The following is a 24,525-nucleotide window of genomic DNA, read 5'->3' on the forward strand; positions in this document are numbered from 1 at the left end:
TATTAGGATTTCTTCTGTTTCCTGAGCTTAACTTGCTCTTTCCTCCTTAGTACCTTTTCTGGACTCCCTCACTGTTGACTTTTTGGTTTTGGATTTCTCTCTCTTGTCTTGCCCCTATTGGATTTGTTTGCCTCTCCTCTTGCCTACTACCTGTACATGACTCCGCCTGGAATAACCAACTACTCTACCTTGTTGCCTGCCTTGGATCCCTCATCTACCGGATCTCGCCTGGAGACCCGCACAGGGTTCGTAATTAACACAAATCTTACATCTGTGATGAAACAGCTTCTTCTTTTCACACAGAGAACAAGTCCCTCCCTGTGACACTCTCCCTGTCAGCCCTCGGGTCACCCCGAGGGCAATCCTCAGAGAAGAAAAATACCATGCTAGTGGTTTTTAGCATTTTCTCCTCTTGCCCTTGCCTTTAGGGCTCACATTACAGTTCTTGGGTCCTCTTCCGCTCGGAGGAATAAACTCGAAACTCAGAACATGCCAATTTAGATCTTATCTGTTGGGACCTAACAAATGTCGAGGTGCCTGGCCAGCAAGCTCACAGGAGTGTCCTCACTAACGCCAAATTCTAATTCTAAAAAAAGTGTATTTCTTCCATGTGTCCTTTAAAGTCATTATTCAACTGATTAGTCAAAATGTTGCTGTTTTGTAAAGAGCCTTGCAATGAATCATTGTAAGAGCATGATGTAAAAATGATCAAAAGAAAACATAACCTTACAATCATATGCACTCATAAGCCAAAAATTATACATAAACTCCTTCCTGTAAGAAAGTTGACAAGTTAAGAAGGAAAGAGTGAGTTTACCTAACAGCAACAGGTAAAAAATATGGTTTAGCTGAAGGGTTGTTCCTGTGGAGAAAATCTATTTAACCCATCCAGAGTCAGAGGATATAAGCTACCACACTAGAATACAGTGGGTTAGATAAAAGTTATATTCATGGTGTTAAGGATTCTCCTGGCCATGATCAAGTCTTGATTAGGAAATTAAACTTAATTGGTAGGCATTTTAGAGAAGCTAGGGGTGATGTAATGTCTTTTTGAGGCTTGGTATAAATTAGAATTCTGGCAGCTGTTTGTTTTCCTACTTGCAGATTGCTGATGCAGCACATGCAGCACAAAGCGAGCCCAGTAAGTAGAGCATTGCAGGACCTCAGGTATTCAGAGATTAATGTGTATGTTTTACACAAAATTAACAAGCTAGAAGTTTCTCCTAAGAACTGTGACAAAACTATTTAAAATAAGCCTTTGGTTTTTGGATTACATGTTAATAAGGTCCCAGAACTTACTTCTATTTGCACCCATTTTAACCTTATGGAGTGGTGACTAAATTCAGAATAATTTCTATCAGCAAATTGTATTTCAAGGTTTCATGGATCTCGTGGAATTGGCAGTGTGTAATGTGCAGCCTTCTTTAAACTGTTTCCTGCAGGTGTGATGACAAACCAGTACAGATATGAAGAGCCAAGAAGTGAAATATCGAGAATGCAGTCTCTGTGTTAGAGGCTACCTCAACAGTACTGTATCTATACATGTTATTTAGGTTGGTACATTAATAATATACAGTATGTGGGTTAATATTATGGAACAATCTAGACAATAACAGAGGTAGGAATACAGTACCTTTTCGGTTAAAAAAAAATCACTTCTACCCTGTTCAAGACGTGATCTGTGATGGTGGTGTGCAACAGGACCCAGCATGGAAACAAAGCAGTTTTACTCAACTTTGGCATCTCAAAGCACTGCTGAACAAGTTTCTACTGAGTTTACAGCACAGGTCTCCCCCTGAAGGGAAATTTAGCTCATCAGGTTGTATTCATCCAGCTAGTGTAATTATATTAATCAGCTGGACGGCACTGGGGAACCATCAGAGGGCTGCTTTGTGTTGTATGGTCAGTAACCAGCCATTACGGAGGGGAGGGGGATTCTACAATAATTACCAAACACCGAAGACAAACAAAATGCCCACAGCGTGTGTTGCAATTACATGTTATTCAAAGCAATTTTCAAGCATTATTATTTTTCTCTGGGTACAACAAGGAAACTAATGACAGAAGGGGAATAGATGGGAAAACATCAAGATATAAGAATAGCCCCCCGTTGAGTTTGTGGTATCTGGCTGCTTGGTAAATATCCATTGCGCCTTCTCCCCCTAAAATGTTTGAATCGGCCCTTGATTGTACTGCTGTGAGTTAGTATAGATTCATCGACATTGTAGATCACCATGTCTGGAGTAAACCTTTGAAATTTATTTAAAAAGGAATATTTTTTTGTCAACTGCATTTCTCTGTGACCTCATTTATCTCAGTTAAGTTTCTCTGAAGGGTGTTTTTTTTGTGTGTTACTGTATGTGCAATACTGTTTTAGCCTAGCAGTTCCCTGCTAACTTTTGAATTCTGTCACTTTGTATTAGACCTCCTTCAATATACAGTAGGTGATTGCACAGAAGAGAGAGGAGGAAGCAGCTCTGATATGTAGGAGCTCATTAGCTAAATAATGTTCTCTCAGATGTGAGACGCTGATATCCTGCAGTTAATCCTTCACTGGTGTTGGTTTTCAAAAGACTGGAGCTTCTCCCAATTTCTGTATGTCCTCCATTGCAGGTTAACCCCCAGCCGTGTTGGTGGGCATTCACACAGTATAACACCATTAACCTCAAAGGCTTCCAGAACACTTAACATATAGCAGGAGACCCAGTACATCCATCACTGAAGTGCAGCACCTTCCTGTAGAAGGTTCTGCCACTGCACAGCAGATCAGAGTGAGAATTGGCTTCACCACTTGAATCAAGGGGTACTAAGGGTAAACTGTAGGAAGGTCAAATTGTGCAAGCCCTGAGTTAACACCCCAACGGTTTATGTCAGGGCATTGCTTTAGTATCTTTTCCAAATAACAGCACTTCTTACAGCACTACATTACTGAATATGAATTCTGAGGCCCCTGGTTTTTAGAATCAAGGTCTAGGGGGAAGGTCACTACCTGCAGGATCACCATCCCAGTTCTTCTCAGTGGTCTCCCGTTCTGGGACTGACCACACTCAGCCTTGCTTAGTTTCTGAGGTTTGCAGAGTTTGGGCTACAAGCTGGTGATTGTACATACAGGGCAGAGCTTGGCGGACAAATAATCAGGTTGAGGTACTTTCTTGATGGCAATTGTTGATGAACCCTGGAATCCTAACCATTGCTCCACTCACTGCTCCCAGTGTACTGAAGTAACAGTCTTAAGGATAAGAGACAACAGGTAAAAAATATGGTAAATTATTATATATGGCAAAGGAAATTGATAACTTTTTGTTTTGTTTTGTGGTGGAGATGGGAACTGTGGTAGCTCAGATAGCAAGGACATCTAGCTCCTGACTGGAAGGTCCTGGGTTCAATCCCAATGGCCTGAGAAGGAGACCCTACCTAACTGGGAAGAATGACTGTAAAAGAATGTTTGCTCCAGCTTCCAGTGAATACTAGTAAAATAGTGCATTTATTTTTTTTAAACAGCCAAAACGTAAGAAAGATGATTTTTAAAAATATAACCTAATTAATACATTGTGCAGGTTTAATCTGCGTGAAACCTCTTCGAGACTAATGAAAAGGACCCCAAGCCAATTGTACTCCATCAGTTCTGGCAAGACACAATTACAGATTCATACCTTTTGAGTCTGGCAGCTCAGAAAGCAAATGCAAAGATATGCACTAGCTGCAACAATGCCAACCATAAAAAACAAAAGACACTCATTTGAGAAATGTCTGTTGCTGAGTTTCAGTAGTCTGGAAGGAACACTGCTCAATAAAACCTTTCCGAGTCAAACGCTGTTCAGAGCCTCTCTAGGTGTGTTTTTTTCCTCTGCCGTTTCTTAAAATCTGCAGTAGGAGTTGCTGTTTCCAGGATACAGAAAGCAACAATTGACTACTTGCTGGGTTAAACTAGCGATAGGAGAAGAGTCATCCAATACTGCCCACACAATGAGACACTGTGTGAATATCAAGAGCACAGTGCAAAAACATCCAGTCTTTTTAAGATACAGGTGAGGGGTAGTATAACTGAAGAACTGCATGTTCAGGTTTTCAATTTAGATTCCTTTATTTCCCCTGGAGTCTTTTGTTGGCATGGGTCTTTCTGAAGGAAAATTTAAAATGACTGTCCATTATAAATAGATTTGTATCTCACCTTAAATCAGACTTATAGGAACCTCAAATCCAACCTTATTCTAAGACATTGCAAAGATTTTGTACATTAGCACAGCATAAACCATGAAGTGACTCATGCGGTCTTTCAGTATGTGACACGGAAATGTTAAATGTTTCTTGCTTCCTTTGTGCAAAAAACTCTCGATGTTTCTACTTGTAGGATTTGCCTTTCTTCACCATTCAGATGAGGTTTGAAGATGTCAGTATGTGAGAAACACAGCTAACTAACCACTCATAGGAACATAAAAATGGCTACAAATGGGAGTAGGCCAATCAGCCCAACTAGTTTGATTGAGTGATGAGCTGTATACATGTAAAAAATTGTTTCTCTTGGAAGTACCGGCTTCATCACTATGAAGAGTTAACTGAAATAAGTTGTGGTGCCAAAAAGATAATCATATGTGAGTGACATAATGAATATGAATAAATGAGAAACTGTAGATCCTTAAAAAGTTGGCACTGCTGTTACCGATACAGAAACCTATGTGTACAACACTGGGAAACGTTTCTCCATGTTGCAGGCTCAGATTTATAGGAATCTGTGATGAGTTTTTTGGATGGTTAATCCAGTAAGGCCACTAATCTTGAATTATTGTAGTTTTCAGTAAAGGGTTGGCTATCAGTAGAAAAGCCTTGTATCTGGACTTGCAGGCACAAGGATATGGCCTTACCTCGTGTGACCTAGTCATTTTTCTTCTAGGAGTAATTATTTTTTATGTCGCTTGTCACAGTTGATGATGAACAATACCACAGTAGTCTGAGGACTGCATCAATGCATGAGTCTAACATAACTCCTGCACTGTCACCTTTCAGAGAGCGATTCACAGGGCATCTGGGGTTAGAGCATAAGTCTCTGACAGCCTCCGCAGAAGGAGGAGCCAGAGAACCCATCTTTGCTTTTGACTTTACTGTGTTACTTGTTCTTAGCTTCTTGTACTGTTGTCACTGCTGTCTGCAAGGATAATCTCTCTGAAGTTGAAAAAGTCAGAATCTTCTTTTAAAAACAATAAAGCCCTGATGTATTCTTTCAGTCATTTGGTCCAGATGCATTTATTTTTCCATCATTTTGTAGGGATGCAAGGAGTCAGAGCGCATTTCAGTGAAGGTTTGCAATGAGTCTAATTTGTGATGAAAACGTCCATTTACGAAGGTCACAAGGATACAAGGATATGAAGGTCACAAGGATAGACACAAGGTGTATCGTTCAATGAGTTTTGTAATCTGTATACAGCCATGGTCAACCTCTGTTATTAGCAAGAATAGGTGTTTGGGTGACCATTATCAATCATATTAGGAATCATAGAAAACATTCCCACTTATAACACAGTGGCTATTCCCGATAATGTTATCCTTACCTCTGAGGTGTCACGTACAACAGCAATTTCTGACATATCATGTACAGCAGCTGTCTGTCTGAAATGAACTCAAGCCAGGTCAGGAGTAATGGCACCAGGCCAGAGTGAGATTTGTACAGTTTTAATTTCGGAAAGTTTTCCATTAAAAAGGTTGAAAGCCATATCGGGATAATGTGCCTCCACCCCCTTATAAACTTGGAACTACTGTATACAGTACATCACCTCAATTTATTAGCAATTCAAGTGATTTAGAAAAAAGCCCAGTGGAGCTGCTTTAATAGAATGCAGTATACAATTCATTGTTGAATGCTGTCATCTTAAAATGATATCTTTGAAAACTAAGACAAACAAAAGAGTGGCATAAATAAATAAGACATTTTCAGTGAACATTATTTTTCTCATTGATTATCGTTTTTTACCTCTACCACGGCAGCTACTGTCTGATGCACATATACTGTATGAGAATGGAAAATGCTAATGCTGTCTGGCATTTTTTCTTTTCTGCTGGGAAATTGGGTTTTTAATGGCTGCTCCCCAAGAAAGATTCTATTTCGGGTTTTTGATTGTTTCAGAATAATCACTTTTTCAACGGTCATGGGAGGGAGACTTGTGAAAGGACCTATTTTTCAAAGCGGAAAATCCCCATATTTGGAGCTTTGAGGATATGTACTGTAAGAAGTGTTTAATGAAAACCCCAAACCTGCATAAGCATGTACTGTAGTTTTTGCAGTATTGTAAGGAAAAAATATATAATTCCAAACAAAATTCCATAGTTTTCTCGTCAAGAGAAAGAAACAAGAATAACTAGAAAAAGGTATATTATTAAGAAGAAAGATATTAATAATTATTAATAAAATCATGAGGAATAATTCAAATATTGCCAATTTCACTATCACTGTTGCTACTACTATTTAAATGCTGCTACAACTACTAGCACTACTGCCGTAACCAACAGTAATATTGTACATTGTTCTTTTGAATTATTATTTTATTATGAGTCCACAAATAGAACAGCCAGAGACTGAGATCACAAAGAACCAGAGTATAAACCTGTTAATAATTCAAAGACGTCCGTGTCAAATCAAATATTAATTTTGTTAAAAAGGAATGTAATATTAATTGAGATCACTGTGTTGCAGCTCCAACTAACTTTAATCTTATTCAGAAGGAAGAAGTCCTCCACTGCTCTCAAAAGTCGATGAAGCAAAATAAGAGACACAACTCTGAGAAGCACAACAACAGCTGTTAGCAACGAGCAAACACATTTCTAAAGCTGGCAAAACATTGTGAATATTTGCTGTTGTCCTTAAAGAGCAATATGTAGAAGGATTTTGCAAGTATAGTAAAAGCTTTAAAATATTTTTTTAATCCATGTCTACCAAGTATTTATTCCTTAAACAACCTATTACAAGCATCTACTATATGAGGTCTATTTTCCTTCCTTGCTAGTAGTTGATTGCAATTCAAATTCTTTAATTTGAGTAGTGCAAAGTTCATGCGGTAGAGAGAGGCAGGAATGTGACAAATATACAATTTCCAAAACCTGTCATTCGTGGCTGTTTTGCAGTACCTGTTTCACTCAAACAGTGAGTGACGGCAAGGACAGTGTTTGCAATCTAAAATATTCATATTATTTATTTGAAAATTCTTTTCAGTTTTGCCATTTTCATAGTACTACAAAACAGCCCTTCACTTACAGGACTCACACAGCACTTTGCATGTTAACTTATCTCATGTAGTGCTACCACCTGGCTGCATAATTCCCAGACACTTTGGGTCAGTTGCGATGAACTGAAAGAAACACCTATCAGGGGGATGATCCCCTAGTAAGCACATAGCTCTGTACTTAATCTGCAAGTTTGTTACAATTGACCCTTTGAGACACAACCAGATTTTAAAGTTGTCCTCAACGGAAATGTAAATTTAGAAATAAACCTTTACTAAATTATTTCTACTTAATTAACACATAAGGGCCTGATGATACAAATGTCCTCTGTGAGTGCAAAAAAATAAAAAAATATCTGGAGTAATTTGTATTTTACACTTTGGTATCTTTTTTTTTAAAGATGCAACTGGCCTTGAATACAGTATAATCCTAATTTGGATTAACTACCAACCTAATGTGCTCATTTGTAAATGTGCGCAGCTGATCTCTTATTAATCAGCAGGACGAGCAAATTAGAACAACAGTGTGAATGTAGATGGAAGGTTATAAATAAGGATGGCTGCAAAGATCGGTAGACCAAGTGAAAATGAAGTTAAATTGTTTTTTTTTAAATTGAAATGACTATTATTTAGTCAAACACTGTGCTGTAATTAATATAATTTAGTAAAGATCATCTTTTTAATTTATTCCAGTTTCAGAACAACTTTAAAATCCTGTCATGTCCAGGGATTATGGGGCTTGGTGGCTGTCCAAATTTTGCTGGTAACATGACTCTTGATTAGATCTACAATGGTGAATACAGTCTGGGGCAGCAGAGAGACTCCCTGACAGGCAATAAGGCTGGTATCTTCTTAACAGATTGTTGTCATCAAACAGAATGAAGCAATGATTCCTTCAGATAATGCTGCATGAGGCATACTGTTGAAATGCTTTCATCATATCACATTTCTGTCCCAGGGCCCCCCCCATACCGATGCAAACATTCATGGCCAGGATGCTTTAGTGGACAAGAGCCTGTAAAAGTTATCATTCTAATCTTCTGCCAAAAGTTTGAGTGTGTGAAAAGGCACTTGAAGATGAAGCTTTAGCTTAATTCTAGCTCACCTCTGCGGTTATTTTGAACTCCTTTCAGAGCTCGTGTTTTGACAGCTGTGATGGAGTTCATTTTGGGGTTGTGTGCTGGCTTAACAGAAGGAGCTAGGCTGGCCTGAATAGCAGAGAGACTGAGGCAGTGGGTACAGCCAGAAAGGTGACCTGAGCAGCTTGCAGAGAGGCAGGAATAGGACAGCAGGCAGATCGGTGTAGACAGTCCCTGCACGGGAGATAAATCAAACAGGAGTAGAGGTGACCCATGCTGTTGGAAGGCACCTGGAGACATTTGGAAAAGACAGGAAGAAATAAAGCAAGGTTAGCTATTGATAGTCTTTTTAATCTGAGATGATTTCACCAGGGAAATAAACAAGTGGCAGGTAAACCAAGACGAGTAATGTGTCTTTGGAGAGCAGGTTGATTGGATAACGACGTTTGGGGCTGGTGACTGAGCTGTAGTCATAATTATGTTGGTCAGACTGGGTACAAAGAGGAGGTTCTGAATTTGTGGGGCAAGACGTGCAACAAAGCTCACTCTTGTCTTGAGGTACCGACTGAATTGTGACTAGCAGAAGTACATGAGAGTAGGAAGTAGCTCAATGGTGCTTACAATCAGTGTGGCAGGATGATCTGCCAAAGCATAGCCATATAATTTAATAGCACATATGTATTATAGAGACTGTCTTAGTTTGAAGTCATGTACTAAGAGCTGTTTTTATTTTTGTTTTTTATTAATCTGTGTCCATATTTCTTGGATATGCATATTTATTCGGTTTGAACCATTGTAAAGATGACCAGAATTTCCTTTGCAATAAAAGGTAATGATGGTCATGATCAGATTTATTTTAAAATACAAATAGCCTACCATTACCATTAGAACAATGTCCCGCTCTCATTTGCAAAGAGAGTGTAACACAGGTACACACAGCAAGAACGATGCAAAACTGAAGATCATATCACAATGCTACAAAAGCAAAAAGCCAAGAAACATTCTCCTGCATGGTACCATACATTAAGATAAGATAAGATCACTTTATTAGCCATATACAATTTCTTGCATTAGGAATTTGTCTATTCGCATACCCCAGCTTGCTCTCCATGAGGCACACAGGCACACAGACAGGGAGAGAGAAGCTAGAAACTATATTGATTTTACCTCTGGTCCACTGTGTGTTTCTGAGGGCTATCCATTTTTGTATTTCACTAGTGTGCTCTTAGTCATTTGCAAATATTACTGAGATGGTCCCAAGACGAAGTGTCCAGAGTTATTCTGAAAATCATGGCATGAGCAACACGATCAAGGGCAGAGAAATGTCAATATTCCTTAGTTCCCTGTTTTAAACAAAACAGAATTAAAGTCAATATATTACACTACATGTGCAAGTTGTTGCTGTTTTTTTCTCCCTCTGGCAACTTTCAGAAACACATTCCACCCTGTCAGGTTGCAGGAGGGATTTACAGCTATTTTAGACCAAGTGTCTAAGTCACATAGTATAAGGTCGGGTTAGTGACTGCCACCCAGGCTGATTATGAGTCAGCAATCTAAAAGAATCTGCCCATCTGTTGGATTAATTTACTAAAGTAAAAGAAAAGAGCTGGAAGGCCATGTGTGACTCAGTGACTCATTATGTGATTTGCATTTATTCTCCTGTCATAATATATCGTGGGCCAAAATAAACCTTTTTTATGTAGCTTATAGAACATCTTAGGCTGACGGTACCTGTGGATTTTAATTTGTTTTCTAAAGTTGCTCTTAAAGGTATTGTCTTTTAAAAAACCTAAGACTTTGCATAGCTTTTGACTGCCATTGACCAGTCCTGTGGTTTCGTACTCTTTTCAACAAGATTGTGAAATAGCATGACTGAGTGAATGAATTCAGATCAGGGCAGCACATAGCAGCTGCAGGTGCACACCAGAGACCTAATAGTCTCACTGTGTAAGTGTGGCTTAAAACATAAATACGATGGTCTTCAGTGGTGGGAAATGAAAGCTCACTTTGCGGTAAAAGTGCTTTATATGGACAGAACACACAAATCATTTTCTTTTTACCATTGGAGTTCAGAATTCTTTCTTATTTGGGACAACGAAGTGGAGCGCAATAGACAGAACAGCGTCCAGTGGTTTTACTACGGGTTCTGACGGGTGGTTTTCCTGTCCAGGTTGTTACAGGAGACGCTACTGATTGACAGGGGATTGAGTGTAAATGTGATTTTCATTGAATATGAGGTTAAACTAAAAGAAAATGTATAGAATTTGTTGTAAAACATGAGTGTTTTTAGCATGGTCTTCAAAGCCATGGGCATATTTAAAGGCTTGGAGTGAAGATATACAGTACAAATGTGGTTTCATGTCAACTTTGTCCATCTTTATTGATCAGTCCAGTGAGTAATTGAATTAGGGTAGTAATTCAATTTGAAGTGAGAATTTGCAAATCATAACTGCTCAGAAATCAAAGCCTTCACTACCAGTGATGATAACAGTGCTCTTATTCAAAGCATGTCAGTTTGTTTGTCCTTCCAGCTTGCTATTTTCACAAGCCTGGTACAGTACATCTTTTGTAGCAATTGTCCTCAAGTGCCCATGAAAATAAACCAGGCAAATTAATATTGCAGAGAAAATAATATATGCTTAAAAGCTTGTGAGCTGTCTGGAAAACGACTGTGCTGTATCCACTTATATTGAATTAATGTGTTAGTCTTATTATGGCAAACTGTCAAAAGTCCTGTCCACTTCTCACAGCTTGACACGTCTCTTATTTAGCCAAATAGGAAAACCATTTATAAATTAGGTTAACCTGGGCTGAAAAGTTCACGACTCTCACACACTGTATAGCCAATAGTATGGCACTTGACCTGAAAGAAACATCATGTGTATAATTTCTGTGGGGGAGCCGGAGCCCATCCTGGCACGCGATGGGTACAAGGCAGGGTATGCCCTGGATGAACCAGTCCATCACAGGGCACACACAGACACAAACACACACACACACTCACACCAGGGCCAATTTTCCCAGAAGCCAGTGAAACTACCAGCATGTCTTTAGACCGTGGAAGGAAACTAGAGCACCCAGAGGAAACACACACGAACATGGGGAGAACATGCTAACTCCACACAGCTAGCACTTCAGTTCGAACCCAGAGCCCCACCACTGAGAGGCAGCAATGCTTAACACTGTGCCACTGCGCCACCTCCAGATTGTACTGTATTTGTTATATAAGATATATTTCTGTTTTTCAAACACAATTTCTTCAGCTAGGGGGAAGAGCTTGAGGCTACAGCATTGCATTGTTGCTGTACTCTAAATGTTTGGCTCAATGATGAAGATTTAAAAACAAAAATACATCAGTCATTATAGAACCTTTGTATATTGGTATCATTGCATCTATTGAATGCTATCATCATTACCTGCTTAGGTCAATGTTTTTCATTAGCTCTAAGTTCACTCGGTGAGTGGACCAATTCAGAGGAGTGGCCAGAAAAGGTTTCTCCTGATCTGTATGGAAGGGTTAAGGTGTTCATTCATCCTGATTGCCGGCAAAAGAAAGCAGACACATGAAAGGAATGTTTCCCTTTTTATTAATTCATTCTTTGTTTTTCAAAACAGAGCTTTCAGCATTCTGAAAACAAAATATACTTAACAGGTCACAATTTGGAGAGATTAATACCTAGAGAAACACTCTCTGGTTCTTAATGACTTAGTTTCCTAAGTGTCTCTTCTGGGATCGTATTACTGCCATCATTATCATGCTGGCAGTAATATGAATAGCTTTTCATCAGTCAAGCTGTAAAGTAATCAAAGAAATAGCAGGACTGCCTGGTTTGGAGCCTGTCAGCAGCATTGAGATGGTTCATTCATCTGGGCGACAAGCAATCCCAGAAAGCACATACAGTAGGTACACACGATACCTTATACTGTACATGACACATTATACAAACATGGACTGGGATTAAGAAGCCAGTGACACAACCCCATGCCGATAGCCAAAGATGCAGTATGAATTACTGGCTTACAGTGAATGAATTTCTATCTTCAAAGCTGTGACTGCATGTTCAGTGTACAAACAGATGGACATCTGGATATGAATGCATCTGTTGGCTTAATGCTACAGTATGTGCTTCTTGCTCAGTGTAAAACACACAACAGTTTTGTTCATCAGAAAATGAGACAATTTCTTCTGTACATTAGTTGAAAATAAAATTGCAGTCCGTTTCAGACTAGTTGAATGTTTAGAAGAAATGCTGAAATTCAGTTATTGTGAGACTTAATGTCTTTCAACTTGCTCATTCACTGCACTTCAAGGTAATTACTTTAGGATTACACTGTAAATTGCATTAGTCAATGGACCTCCCAGTTCCTATATTTCATTTTGTTGTTAATTAGTATTTCCTATTTTCTGTGCTATACTAAAGATACAATACTTTGTTTGCTAAACCTTCTACAAGTGGCATTGGAAAATTCTGTGTCAGGCTGTTCACAAAATGCAATTGCTTCAATGGGAACCCAAAACTGGCTGCATATATGTCAATAGTTAGAAAGAGATCTAAATGAACAGAAATAAATCACTGATTTATTTCTGCACTGTGCATGTCTTTCCTGCTGTTCTTGTTGTTTGTACTGATCTCAGGATTCTGCTGAAGGGCCCCCAAGGGTGCGTATGTGCAATATCTCAGGCAAATGGATAACTGAGTGAGTCACGTGTCACATTGCAACATCCCTTCCTCTCCAGCGATGCATGGCCGGGCTGCTCCTCACGACCGCTCTGGTTCCCTTACAGGGCCTCTGCAACGAGAATGACTTGCATTGATATTGACAAGACCTTAATGGAGGGGTCAGTCCAAAGGCACCAGCACTAATTTTGAGAGACACTGCTCTCACCCTCTAACCCCCCCAGCTGCTTTAGATAAGAACTGCCTGAACATTCAACAGCTGAATATTCAACAGTGTATATTTACGTTTTAAATGGTTACGTAACAGCATATGACTCACAGAGGTGACCATACAACTCATGAATAACAAAGGCCATTTTTTGCACAGAAAAACTAAAAATAATGTCTGGCTTTTTCATGAATTATTGAGTGAGGTTCTTTCGAACACTTATTGCTGATGTTTTTCTGTCCGTGTTGCTGATGTACTGATAAACTGCATGTTCTATAAGTTTACTAAACTGACTATTTCAAATGCGAGAGAACTCCGGATACCTAAACATACACATTCATGGATGTTTAGATTTACTACTGTGTGTGACATATACTATTTCAAATACTGTCTTTGTTGTGCGTGTAGTGTGGTAGGTTGTCTGTTCTGGTGCTGAAAGTCAACAATCATTTAAGACCAGAATTCTATCTCCTTTTGTTTCAAGTGTAAATAAATAACCCTTTTTCCTCAAGTTTATCACATCACATTTTAGAGTAAATGAAATATAAGAAATGTATATGAAAAATTATACCTGTGCCCAGGCTTTCAAAGGACTAGGAAACTTGATCATAAAGCTGGAAATGAGACACAAAAACCATAGAGGAAGTGTGGGAAGACCATACTCAGTACGAAATAACCCCCCCAAATGGATGCCGAGTAATAAGGATAAAAGGATACCCCAAAAGTGTATTAAAATATAAGAGATTCCTTCTGCATGGTGGATACCCCAAAACGGAAATAAATGTTCCCAAAACAATCAAATAAATGTCCTTTTCTGAAATTCTGAAATTGGTCTCTGTAGTGCACAAATTACCTGTAGATTTCTGTAGTTTGGCTTGCAAGGGGGAAACCCACTCATGGTGCAATTTTTTTGTGGGATGGAGGATAAGAGAAAGAGTTCTAGGAGTGAGAGTTAGTGGAGTCTTATTTATACTGTTTTGGGGGCCCGATGTTTCTACTGTACCATCCCTCAGAAGGTTGCCTTGCCGATCTCACAAGCATGGTCTGGAAAAATCTGTCTGGTCACCTGACCTCTGGCTTTTGTCCCTGCCTTGGTTGATAAGGAGCAGCTGTATGTGGGCCTCATTCCTCAGTTGATAAGATAAGGAACACCTGGAGGGATACAGTACAATCAACTGACGACAACAACTTGTCTTGCCTACAGTAGGTAAGATAAGAAATACTGATAGGTGCTGTTAATATCCTTATATCTCATCATGCACAACAATGTATAGTAAGTGGAAATTAAAGCTAAATTAAACAGATGCTTCAGAAAAAGGCAATTTATGTACCATTTGTACTTTGTACTGTAAACTTGTGATCCACTGATAAGAGAAAGCACATCTATGCACCAAATTTTGTGTATAATCTATATAATCTATATATAATGTCCACTATATATGAAGGAACAAGTAATAGGTTTATTCCACGCTGAAAAGAGAAGAAAGAACGTTTATTTTCTTATCTTTTCAGCATGGAATAAACCTATTACTTGTTCCTTCATATATACTGTAGTCTATGCATGCTGATGCAACTACCCACCTGAACTACTGTATATGGATATATGTACAGTATATACTATAGGATCATCATTATTTGGAAAATAATCATGTTTCATTAATTTTCATGGATTTCTTTGCAGATAGAGTGCATCTGTCAGCATGGTTTTTAAAATATTTTTAAAATGTATATTTCAGCGTTTGAGGTAAAATCAAGACAAAATTGTAACTATAGAAGTATCACTTAAGAACTGTGAACCACAATCTAGTGGTCTACAAGGATAACAGGCTTTTGTTTTTCTTGTTCAGGGACTAGGACTCTGTATATAGGTTTAATCACCAGGCTATGAAGAAGAAGTCCAGGTCCATTCAAAAACTTGATCAGTTGGTAGCATTGTTGGTAACTCACAGCCCCCTGAACCAGAATGAAACTGATATGAAAATGAATATCTTGTCACCATATCATCAGTTTCCTAAGCATACTGTAGGTTTTAAAGTTATTCAAGCCAAAATACTGTATCACCCCTTCCCCTCTTCTGGTTGTATAATGACACCTGAGCCTAAGGGAGTTTTACAAATCCCCCCGGGGAATAATGAATGAGTTGACAGTTCTATGGCGAGGAAAGCGAGTGTGATCAATGTAGTGAAAAGCTACTTGTGAAGTGCAGCGACTTATGTAACATCCATCCATTCTGAGAAACTGCTAATGCCTGACAAGGCTCACAGCAGTGTGGAGCCCATCCTAGAGCACAGGGCACAAGGCAGGACTACATCCTGTGCATTGAAGGGCACAGTCACACATACAGACACAGACACCAGTTAATCTAGGCGGCTTGTCCTTGGAAGGTGACAAAAAAATGACGCACTTGGAGAAAAACCCAACCGAGCTTGGGGTGGACTTGCAAACTCCACACAGAAGGATCAAACCTTGGACTCGGGAATAGTGATGCAACAGCGTGCTACCATGCTACCCTGCCTTGTGCGACACGTCTGTACAACAGTATGTGTCTATCAAGCAGCCAATTCTCCCAGTCCCATAAGACAACGTTTTCAAATACATTTAGTTTTATAAAGTGGAGATGCCAGTATGTAAATGAGCCAGACGACTCTGAAGATTTTCAGGTATTGTTTATGTGTACTTTTTATGCAAATACATGTCAAACAAGCCAACAACTGAAGTATCTTTAAAGACAACAGGGACTTTGTTCAGTAACTCAACTGAAATCTCAGTGTCTGAACTGAATTATGCTTTGCTGCATGAAACTAATCCACCCAAAAAATATTTAGACAGTATTGTCTGTGAACTGTACTTCTACATGTGTAGTAAAACAAATGCATTATTATTAATGTTATGTACCAAAGACTTTGACACCTACATGAAGTATGTTTCACACTTCAAAAATGTCCAGAAGAGGCTTGTGGAACTGGAAAATTTACCATCTTATTTTGGCAACAGAGAAATATGAACGCTGTTGGCCTGGTGTGTTTGGGCTCAAGAACACTAGGACAAATTTTACAACATGTATTGTTTAATAGGAGGGCATGTGATTGCAAAAAGTAATATATATCTGTATAATAGCAACCATTGGTGGAAAAAGATCTGTTTTTTAATGTATATACCATTATCCTTCTTTATCGATCCTATAGAACAGAGTAAAAGGTTTTAGCACAATATAAATTATTTTAGTTTCCGGTAGCTGGAGCCAGTAAGTCTCTTTTTTTTTTTACGGTACTTAGAGGGATGAATTCCGAAAATGATCATGGCAGGAGCTCTGCAATTCCTTGCTGCTGCAGCAAAGAAAATTGGAAAGATAAGAGTTCATGAACTTCCCGCTACAGAATAGCTATGGAGAGCGAAAAAAAATCTTCATGTCCTGCAGTATAATTCATTCTTGCCAGAGCTGGACTTCCCTCCCACTTGTTTTTTTATCTCATTTATTGAGGTACAAATCCCTTTAATTAAGGAAACATTTTTCCAGTACTTTTAATTCCTCTGGTGAATCACATATCATTTGAATAGGTTCTGAACCAAGAGGTGTTTTTTTTTTTCCAGAGGACTGCTGTTTGATTTTTAGAATCAGAGAGAAATTAAACCCCACCAATATCTAGATTTATGTCTACCAATATCTAGTCATCTATTAGTGTGGATAGACAGATGACACCCCCACCCCCACCAGCATTGTGAATGAGTGTGAGCTAATTAATATTCATTCCCAGATTTTTATAGTGAGTGCATGCAAAAAAGGTGTTGAGATGGTGTAGAAACAAGCAAGCTAAGAGGCTCCTGAAATAAAACATTAGTCTTTTTAGCAAAGGGCAGAAGTGGTTTCATTTCTGTCAAAAAAGTCTTGCAGCTCTCATTTTCAGCAAAATAATAAGAGGCCATTACCAAAGATTAATACATTCAATTATTCAATTCACTGTTCTTCACTCGACAGCTCTATTTCCCTGAACATAAAGAGCTTTAATCATCAAAGACAGAAAATCATGAGAAAATAAGTCTGAGTGCCCCCTCTGGATATGATGTATGTGCCAATGTGCTCTGTAAATTTAGAATCCCAAAATGTAGAAAACTACATTTTTTATTGAAGCTTCATATTTAGACTGGGCAACAAAATAATACATTGTTCTAGACTTAAAAACCTGTATATAAGCTGAGCAGACACTGGAAATTGGTTTCAGTGTGTTACTGGGTTTGTTAATGAAGTTGTATACACTTGTTTGGAAGCAGCATACTCATTTGTCTTTATTTTACATTGTAACCTGCCAGTTTGCTCTGAGCAATTTGCAGTGTTTTACAGCCTTAATCATGGTCTTATCATTCCCAGAGCGCTTCATCTTCAGGCACTGATCTAGTATAACAGCATGACCTTTTGTTTCTGGAATGGCCATGAGGCAGGAGGCAAGCACAAGTCCTTAACAGGTACACAGGGTGGCAACATATCTTCCTTACCGCCACCAACCTAGCCAACTGCTATACTGTCTTTTTCAAATACCAAAACCTTTCCATCAAGAGTGCTTTTAATTCTGTCAAATCCCAGGTGTTGAGATACATATTGAGTAAGGGCTGAGCTGGGAAATGTCCAGTGCTGACTGCATGGCTGAAAAAGCCAAATCTCAATGTACAGTAAGTCAAATGACAAACATTTCTAATACTGGTAGTTGACAAAAAAAAAGAAACCTCAATTTAAAGTCACTTGAAGTCACTTGTTTGAAGATGAGAACATGGTAGAGGATGATTCATTTGACCATATCAAATTTCTCCACGGTAGCTGTGATCTTCACACCAATGAACTTGCCAACATGTTTTCCCAGGTGTGACTCTGTGGAGTTCCCAGCGGACTGGTTTTAGTGGAACTTGCTGGTCGTGCCCCAGCTTGAAATTTGCAGTCAATTGATTGGCAGTTGCTCTTGCACTTCAAATTAAGTCATTCATTCATGATATTGGAGTATACACCTTCACCCTTTGCCGGTGAAGTCTTTCCCTCTGAGTTCCATTCTGACATTAATCTCTTGTGGACACTGTTACTCATGAAACAGCAGCAAGGTGAACTGTCTTGGTCACTGTAGCTCCTGCCATGCTAGCCATAATTATAGGCAACCAGGGGTCCAGAATTTTTATACATGCATGCTGGGAACAATTTGCTTGATTAACACATTAGTGACACCTGCCAAGGAACCCCCTGTTTTCAATATCTGTGGAAATGTTACTGTGAATAATCACTTAGGAGTGCTAACTGTATAGGTGAGCGTTCAGTGAATTCCACATGGATAAAGAGGGAATACAGGAAAGATATTTTGAGGGAATAAAAAACAGAATGTAGCTTTTAAATGATTTATCTTGTGTATAGCCAGGAAACACCTACAGAAAACTGATTCTCTGTCATTGTGACCTGAGGAATTTGAAAGGAATTCTCAGTTCTTGGGTTGGTCAATAATGACAGAGGAAACTTCTGCAGGTCAGGTTGTATTAACCTTTGCTGAATTGATTCAGCATTCTGGGGTGGTGTATGTCATAGAATCTTTCATGTCCAAGGGTGAGATGGAATTTCAGTTTACAAGTACAGCCAAAGATTGTCTTGAATGGTACAGCAACTGTTATTAAAGCACTAGAGAATTTCTCTCCCACTGTATATTCTAACCTGGTGAGGGGGGACTTCAATGTGCTGAACAAATACTGCTGCTCAGGACCTTCTGATATCAGGTCACGTTCAGGAGCTTATCATACTCCACTTTGCTTAACCTTTTGTGTGTTAAGACAGAATCAAAGCTCCAGAGAATGAGATATACATTGCCACTTTTGTCACAGCATTTCTGAGAGAAAACAACAAAACAGAAAGCCTGCTTTACTGGTCTCAGCTGAATTCTGATGTAATAGAAGTTCTTTGTTAAACCCCTGTGTCTCTGCACATTGTGATTTTAACTTGTTGGCCTTAATACTTCCTATCAGCTTTGCAAGTCTTTGCCTTGAGTGGGTTGCATGGTATAATTTAGATGGAAGCAACCGCTGAGAGATAAGAGACCTTATTCCTTAATCCTGGACCTAAGGCCTCAGATCAATTGTCTCAATGAGTTAGATGGGCCAAGTGGCCTTTTCTCTTTTTCAGTCTTTCTATTGTTATGAGTTCTATCACAGCTTGTCTGGAAAGCAAGGCATGAAGTGCATACAGTATTTAGATAATAACATATTTAGACATGTGCATAACTTGAAACTATGGAAACTGTTGTATTGAAAGTGATATACAGTACGTATAAGTAAAAAATGAGTTTAGACTGAAAATGCATTCCTGTAGTCTGTGTCTCTACATTTTCTTTTTAATGGCTATTAAAATCTACTTTGATATGTTAACTATAAGTTTTGATATATATATTTAGAGATCTGTACTTTTAACAAAATGGCAGAAATAGTTGCCATTTGGTATTAATAGCCAGCACGAGACAGATAATAAACTCAATACTATAGCATATTTTGGGGGCTGTGGTTAGTGGTATTATTGACGTAAGAATCTTGTCAATCTCTTTATTGAATGATCCAAAGTTTGTGCTGCACACTCTCAACAAAGAAAGCAAAAGAAAAGGCCCAGTTACAAGCACTTGAAAGGCTCTGTGTGGTTTTCAGGCTTAATGACGATGACCTTTTGGAGAAAAACACATGTCATTCAACTTGCCAGGCAGTCAATCTTGTGGGAAGATGACATTAAGAAACAAAAAACGTCTGTGAAATCTGAGTCATCAAAAAGCAGTCATGAACACATGAATTGTTGTGTTTCTGTACTGTGTACAGTATGCTTGTGTATATTTATGTGTACAGTATGTCATATACATAAAAAATTACAAGAAACTAAAAAAAAGTCAGTTTTGTGAGAAGGAGCCCCTTACTTTCTAAAAATTAGACCCATTTTCGTATGACTTAAATGTTAAGTCTGTCTCTTGAAGATTTTCATCTGAGTATTTGTAAGACAAATAGTTGGGTTATTTAATAAAAAGGCATCCAATAACAAAAACAATTGTTGGTTTGGTAAACATGAACTCCTTACTTCAACAAAGGAGACAAATTTTGGTATGACTTAAATATTGCCAAAAGTTGTTTCATTCACGCACTTTAAGACAAGCAGATGGACTGCATAATTAAGGTGCATAATTATATCTGACCGCTATGAATTATATTGAACTGCAGGGAGGTTCACCTTATTTTTTCTCTATTGGTACTTGTTGTAGAAATTATAGATGACTCCTTCCCTGCTGAACATAAATTGACTTAAATATGTGCAGACCGGTTTTAAGTGTCACAGTAAGAGTATTTAATCAGCATCACAGGGCACCTCTTCCTGGCTTTCTGCCTCACTGTCATGTGGTGACATGGCCCAATAGTGCCGCTTCATTTTATTAGCTCTGGCTTTGACTTCGAGGGATGTCAGATCCTAACCCCTCCCCTATTTCAGTAGTTTGGCCAAATTCTAATGAATGCAAAGGGATTAGGGAATTCATAGGGTCAGCATATTTAATTTTGGCTTTACTTGCCTGACTGAGGAAATGGCAGCTTGATTGTAAGGTCAACCCCCCTCACAGAGATCAAAGCAACCCCAAAGCACTGTAGTTCTTCAATGGCTTGTGGTGTTTTGCTTTTGGTGTACACGTTTTGGTTGATTGGCCAGTTCACATATGCAAGGCTCTTGAGAAACATTAGCCTAGGCTGAGACTGGGATTACATAAAGGACTGCAAAAGGCACTGTGCTGACCCCAGAAGGGGAAGGAGTACAAACTGTGAGGTTAGGCTCAATAAGCCAGATACGAAATCGGTATAGGAAGCGATTTCTGGGCAAGATTAGCAGAGCAACCACTTGCTGATGCTGGTTGGTTAATGGGAAGACGGCTAAGAATTAACGAAGAAGGTTAACACAGAGAATGGCTGACTGAGAAAAGTAAAGGCAGAAAGGTAGAGGGCTGATAGTGGAACAGGGCTTGAGGTACTAAATGGAAGTACCCTGGCCTATCAAATGCATTTGCTATTACTGAATAAGTGAGGATGGATTATAGGTGGAGATCCAAAACATAGTGGTTAAAGGGAAAGTAGATGAACTCTCAGTCCCACACACACCCTTCCACCATGGAGTCTGATGAACTTGATAAGCTCCATGGTGGAGGGGTGTGTGTGGGACCGAGAGCTTGGAGCTGACACAGCACCAGTTGGACACCAGTGGAGAGGGGGTGTGGGGAACCTGCACCACATCAGTGCCACTCCAGGGCTGCGAGAGATAGGGGTGGTGAGGGATGAGAAGAAGGACTGCAGGCTTAGCATAGATTGACACTGTCCACTCGTACCTACAGGCTGGAATTAGTGCCAGTGGCTGACCAAGTTCCTACATGAACATCAGGAAAGTAGGACTGGGAAAAGAAAAGGGACAAACAACAGATAGGCTGAAGGTGCAGCTGGGTGGACACCTGATGTTGTAACAGAGCAGAAAGTAAAAACAGAAGGTGGGTGGAGCAGATAAAGTGGGGACTGCAGAGAAATAGAGAGAAGGGAGAGATGTGGGGGAACAAGAAGTGGTAACTGGGTTGTTTCAGAGTTGCAGGGAGAGGTGACTGCATCAGAAGGAGCCATCAGAGAAGAAGAGACATCATGGCGACTGTGAGAAGCTGGTTGTTTTTTGCAGAGTGTGGAGAAAGAGAGGCCGAAGAGATTCTTGTTTCAGATACAGCAAGAAGGTGAAGGGTGGTCATATTGTCGAGTCCAGCTGTGCTAGGAGAAGATGGGGTGGGAGCCAAGCAAGGGGCCCCTGGGATCTGCAGGAATGACAGGGGGATGAAAGGTAAGGTCTTGTGACACAGAGTGAGAGAAACATCAGTCTCTGGCATGATTAAAACACAGAGTGTGAGAAAAGATGTGTACAAAGGGTGCTCAGGGACCAAGATAGTTATGCGTTAATGGGCAAGATTCAAAATTTGACCACCTCCCAGATTTCTGTTGACAAACTCCATTTCTATGTAAAAGAAAGCATGAGGATCTGTGAAAAACCATGCTATTTCTTGTTGCCTTCATTGCTTTATTACAATAGAGCCCTCCAGCAGTGAATAGAACTAGATTGCCAGTTTGAGTTTGATGCGGTTTGCTTAAAATGTCTTATTCAACGGGTGTTGAGAGAAATAAACCATTCCTTCACTTTGAGGTTTAAAAGATGCCTCTCAGCATTTTCCCTGAAAATATATTTGAAAATCATTCTTTCTTCTGTGCTTTTAAACAGGTTGCCTCTCTTCTCTTCCTTATTTTCTAGAAAAAAAAATCTACAGTTCAATGAAACATAATATAACATTTGTAAAGGAAACACTGCAATTCCTGTTGTTATACAGGTGCAATTCTAAAACATTGGAACACTAGACAGACATGTTTTTATTTTCTGTGCAGAGCGATAGTCCATCCATTAAATCCCCTTTCACTTTTGTCATTGGCCCATTTTGTCACTTCCATTGATCCACTACTTTATTATTTTCTATTCATATTTAAATTCTTGCACATCTACGCTGAGTTTATATTCTCCTTCACATACTGTACATAGTCTTCTGGATTTTGGATTAACAAAAATGGCTTTTTTTCCTTAGCAAAGTCATTGTATTTCTGGTTCCAAAAAGTTTATTTGAATTAGTGATGAGTCTTAAAATATTCTTTTGTCTTAAGTTTCCAGCTCATTAACATGGCTGTTGATGTGCTTTGTTACAATAAATTGATAGCCCAGTTTTTTTTTATTTACCCTTTAACTGTGTTATGCTCACGCATAGATTCTTTGGGGTGGGGGTGCTTACCATTAAATCATGTATAAACAAATTTTCTTTTTACAGCAGTAAAAATGAAACCCATCAGGATTTGAGAGTCAATGTAGTTTTGCGCTGACTGCTATCCTTGAGAAGGGCTTCCTTGAGGGCTATGTGGGCGACTAGATATGGTCACTTTTTGGCAAGACTGTTTTTTTCCCATCAGCCCTCACCCACCCCTAAGACAGAAGGAACCAGACTGACCTCCTTTGATTTTGAAGTGATTCAGAAAGATGCTGGAATTATGCTGTGGGCTAATCCAGAAGCAAGCAAATGTTTTTGATTTTTTGTTTTTATCCAGCTCCTTTTTTTTCATAAAACCAGAACTGTGTGGAAATTTAACGATGAAAGAAACTCAGAAACCGATTATGAGGGAAAAATGTCCACCTGTGTTAACTGTAAGCAACATGTTTAGAAATTACAGGATCTGCAGGGATCAAAAGGGAATTGTGCCTTTCAGAGTCCATGGACTGCATTCCTCTGGAGCTGTGATTGTGTTCTTTGTCCTTTGCTCTTCTTTCTTGTATGATTAACAGAAAGTAGAATTGTCCTTTAGGCAATCAGTAGACACCAGAACGGACTAATCACAGCAAAATCTTTGTACAGTAAATTGTCACTCATGAAATTCCAAATGTTTCTATTTGTATATCTCCATATTTTTTTCTTTTTCTTTTTTGAGTCCTCTTCAGAATTCCAAATCTATTTGGAGACTTTTTGAGCATTTCTGGTGTCTGCTTCGTAGAACAGGACTAAGACCTCTTTTGTATTTTAATCAGCTGTCAGTTTAGAAGGAATGGTCCTTTATTGTTGTTGGTTCTGGCTTTCCACATGTCACACTCTGACTGCATTGCTACAACCATGGACTGAAAATTACAAGTCCTCTGCACGCACAACACAATATTGATTACACGTTTTTTCCAGTTGTTGGTTTTCTACCATTTAGAACTTCTTCGTTTTTTCATTCCCAAGAAGGAAAAACTCACTTTTCTTGACGCATTTTAGAAATACAGCTTTCCAGACACAGATTTTAGATGGAATTGCAGTGTTACAGGGAAGTCTCCAAGTTCTAGCATGCATTCTTTCAGTACCAGGAAGAAGCTGGACATTTCTTTTCAATAAAGACAACGAAAATCTGCCAGACTGCCCATCTGTCTGTCAATATACTAGACTTTCCTACACCTGATAATTATCATAACTTCATTTAAAAATGGAGCTATAGTTACATCTTTGCTGCAGGTTGTATTTGGTGATTAAGTAAATCGGAGGCCAATGGAATTTCAAGAAGAAAAGGTACAACTGCATGAACTTTGTAATGCACAGTTTTAGAATACATTTACAGACTGTTGAGTTTAAATAAAGGCTTCACTGCATCTGTTGTGTAAAATGTTTGAGTTTGTACCCAACTCTGATGTTCAACATGTCTCAATGCTTCCCTGAGATTTCATTTTGTGTGTGATCATAGCGGAAAAAAAACACTTTTTATAAACAAATGATGAATGT

General features: G+C 39.0%; 1 long non-coding RNA gene across 1 annotated transcript; it reads left to right on the top strand.

Moving 5' to 3' along the window:
• On the top strand, window positions 1–24,313 carry LOC107079317 (uncharacterized). Its single transcript, XR_001480276.2, has 3 exons — window positions 1–245; window positions 21,912–22,028; window positions 23,053–24,313. It is a non-coding gene; the product is annotated as an uncharacterized lncRNA (long non-coding RNA).
• Window positions 24,314–24,525: the final 212 nt, after the last annotated feature.

Source organism: Lepisosteus oculatus, chromosome 17 (assembly GCF_040954835.1).
Source record: "Lepisosteus oculatus isolate fLepOcu1 chromosome 17, fLepOcu1.hap2, whole genome shotgun sequence".
Taxonomy (NCBI): domain Eukaryota; kingdom Metazoa; phylum Chordata; class Actinopteri; order Semionotiformes; family Lepisosteidae; genus Lepisosteus; species Lepisosteus oculatus.